We start from the raw sequence: 3933 nt of genomic DNA on the forward strand, positions 1-3933 counted from the left end.
TATGCCACTTCGTGGGATAATCAATGGCATCTTATTTGATATTCTCTTTTCCTACATCCAAAGTCTTATTTTTCAACACTTAGATCTTAATTATGAAGGAATTTACATAAAATTCTTGCAGTTTCTGTGTAACGTGACTTTATCACTCTGGAGTTAATAATCAAATAGTAATGTGGTGAACTAAATGATAGCACATTCCCTGGGTTCATTTTGGTAGGCTTCTCTTACCTAAATGGTTAAAGGTAACCCTCAGTTAAAGCTGGTTCTCTTTGGGATAATCTTTTTTCTTTACCTGATGACACTCCTAGGTAATACCACTATCATCCTAGTATCCCTCTTGGACTCTAAACTGCACACTCCCATGTACTTTTTTCTCTCCCATTTCTTCTCCCTCGACCTCTGCTTCACCAGCAGCATTATTCCTTAGCTTCTAGTCAACCTGGGTGGTTCAGATAAGTCCATCACTTATGGAGGCTGTGTGGTTCAGCTCTATGTCTCTCTTGCCCTGGGATCCACAGTGTGTCCTCCTGGCTGTGATGTCCTATGAGCACTAAATTGCCATCTGCTGTCCTCTACATTATGCCTTTGCTATGCGCCCTGGACTCTGTCACATCCTGGCATCTGTGGCATGGCTCAGTGGGGTGACCACCACCCTTGTACAGTCCACTCTTACCCTGCAGCTGCCTTTCTGTGGGCATCACCAAGTGGATCATTTTTTTTTCTGTGAGGTCCCTGTGCTCATCATGTTGGTTTGTGTGGACACCACTTTCAACCAGGCAGAGCTCTTCATGGCTAGTGTTTTATTCCTGGTGGTGCCTTTGTCACTCATCCTGATCTTCTATTGGTGCATTGCCCTAGCAGTTCTGAAGGTCAAGTCAGCCATCAGATAGCACAAAGCATTTGGGACCTGCTCCTCCCACCTGATGGCTGTCATAATCTTCTATGGAACCATCATATTCATCTATCTGTAGTCAGCCAAGAGTAGATCCAAGGACCAGGGAAAGTTTATTTCCCTCTTTTACACTGTGGTGACCCCCATATTCAACCCCCTCATCTACACTCTGAGAAACAAGGAAGTGAAGGCAGCACTGAAAAAAATTCTTGGGAGAACTTTGACTTAGTGAAATGTGATTATCAAGAATATATTAGGAGGCAGTTATTATGACTGGATAATTTAATGGATGATGATTCAGTAAATTATTTGGTTATTTCATAAACCTATAGTGGGTTTCGTTAGAAAAAAAATTAACAGTACTTGAATTTCTGAGTTGGACAAACCTGAGTTTGAATGCTCATTTCATGACATAATAGCTGAGTGACCTGAACAATTTGCATAACATTTATACCATCTATGAACTGGAAAGTGTAATATTGAACAACCCAAATTAAAATTAGATCACTATCCTAAGCATTTGACTTTAAATAAGTTTTATTCATAAAGTCTATTGTATTTAATAGACACAACTGTATGCTAGATGGGTATTGTTATGCCTTATTTTGCAGAGATCAATGTATTTTAACTATTTGCTCAAAACAGAAAGAAGAAATGTTAAACTTCAGTGGTATTGCTCTTTCAACAGACTGTGGATTATTGGACCCTGAAGTTGTGGTCAAGTCTCCATCACACACTAAGCTCATTTCTATTCCAGCACTTTCCCTTCTGTTTGACAAGTTTCTGATTTTTTTGTGTTTCTCTCCTTAGTAGGTTTCTGAGAATGGCAACTACATTTTGACTTAATCATGATTTAAAGTAGAATATATTTACAGGTGGCTCCTGGATTTGTATTTTCTATCTATATTCTCATGTTCAGCTGTATGTTTTACTTCTCCACCTGGGTGTATTAAAACATATTCAAAATGAGCACATTATAACTAAGTCAAAAGCTTCTCTGCTTTTGGCTCTTTCTCACTATTCTCAATATCACAAAATGAAGCATGCACCATCCTAAATCCTGCCCTTTCTTTCACCAACTGTATGTAACCTATACACAATTCTGTAGATTTTACCTTTTAATTATCTCTCTAGTTTACCCACTTCTTTCCATTTTAATTTCCTGCTACTTGCATACTGCTGAAATGGATTCTTTACTAGATGGAGAGATATTTATTTAATTAATTGCTCACATCTTCCATTATACACTCTATCTTATATTACTAGGTGCACACAATTTTTAATGTACTGTGGAACATATGCTTGTCTTATCTGCTTTAAGAAATACAATTATTTGTCCAACAATTATTGAGACATTGAGAGCACAGATGTGAAGGAAACAGTGTCTTTATATGCTAGTGGTTCAACTCAGTTAATTGGTAGATTTTCACTAGCTGATAGTTTCTATTATTTAACAAAATAAGTCATTAATGGGGGGAAAAGTCACTTTCAGCAAGTTGGTTGCAAAAAATCAAATCTATCTCAAGCTATAAGCTTAATGGCTATGTGCTTTTATTTTACTTGGATATTTGTTACTAAATTGATGTGGTTGCAAATCAACTTTATCTAAACAGTGGCACATCAACTTGAAAAAGGAGGAAAAAGTTTATATTGTTTTTGCTAAGTTACAAATAAGTTAATATGTGTATAAGAAAGAAAAGAATCCATGGGTGAATTTTAAAGGGCTGACAGCTTATAACAGGAACCAAATAGTCTTCAAATGGTACAATACACTTTGGATAACCGGAAGCCATTTTATTTAAAATTATTAGAAGAGCCAGAGGATATATAGAATACAAAGATATGGTTGGCAATAGAATGTTTTTTTTTGTGCTCAGAAGTGCATGAACATCTCTGAACTCCAAGTAAACTGGGGCTTAATGATCTAGAAAAACATGTGGGAAATGAAAAGATTTCTTAGGCAGAATTTGGGAATTGTTGATAAGCATGATCAGAGACTTAGATAACCAAGGAAAAATGGGGACTCTCTTATTTTGAATAACAATAGAGCAACAATTCTTTTTTACTTCTATGGGGCAATTAAAGTGTTTAAGTATAGATGCAGTAAATAATAATAGAATTATTAATTTTTCTGCTCAAAATTGTAAAGGGACAGTTTACTAGAGTGAGAATAGCACAGTGCAATAATGTCTGGCATTTGGTGTCCCATTGGAGCTCAATCCATAGACACCATGATATTGTGAGACCGTTACTCAAGATACTTACTCTTGAGTTTATTTCTCTGAATTCTGTGTGATTACTGAAGACAGCATTTTTCTACTGCCTCTTGCATTACAATGAGATAATCAGGATGAATTTAATTGGTAATGTTTTGGAAAGTGTCAAGGTAAGCTCCTGATGTCTTAGTGAATCCTTACATGATAGGGGGAAATTATGACCACAGGGCTCTTGTGCATGACCATTTCCCAGCATCCTCTCCTAAAGACATTTTAATGAGCTACACATTTTCCATAGAGGGAAGATGGTAAATCTCTAACCCTTCTGGGGACATGATTCGGTCACATCAACAGAACTTTTTTTTTTCCCTCTTTCCTAGCTTAAGCCATTTCCTCATCGCAGAGGTAAGTCACTGGGTTTCTAACTTCCAAGTTCTTTTTCATAGAAGTGGAGTCATTGAGGTTAGCTCACTTTCTTCTGACATGTTCCCAGGAAAGTCCTGACATCTAGTCTAGAAACTGTTTAATTTTTTATCTTATTTGGCATGAACATTTCCATGTTGTACCACATACAGCATGGATCAGGAATAACCACTTTTGGAGCTGCTGCAGAGAGATTCAGGGTCCAGAGAGGTAGCTTTCGAGCCATTGTTTTTCTTTGCAAGCATAACTGAGGGTCAGACTTCACCTGTGGTCCTAACTCTCAGCCATAGCTTCAACATTTTTGCATACCTTTCCAGACAGTGGTAAGAGTTAGGTATCATCTTTGTGGGCATACTATTATCTGGTTTATGGGGCAGTCAGTGACTGGGGTCTTCAACAACC

General features: G+C 37.3%; 1 pseudogene across 1 annotated transcript; it reads left to right on the forward strand.

Annotated features, from left to right (window-relative positions):
- The first annotated feature begins 232 nt into the window (after positions 1-232).
- Positions 233-1121, forward strand: LOC309861974 (olfactory receptor 2G2-like; annotated as a pseudogene). The gene has a single exon. The product of its transcript is annotated as an olfactory receptor 2G2-like (transcript).
- Positions 1122-3933: the final 2812 nt, after the last annotated feature.

This window comes from Mustela nivalis (genome assembly GCF_964662115.1).
Source record: "Mustela nivalis genome assembly, chromosome: 3".
Taxonomy (NCBI): domain Eukaryota; kingdom Metazoa; phylum Chordata; class Mammalia; order Carnivora; family Mustelidae; genus Mustela; species Mustela nivalis.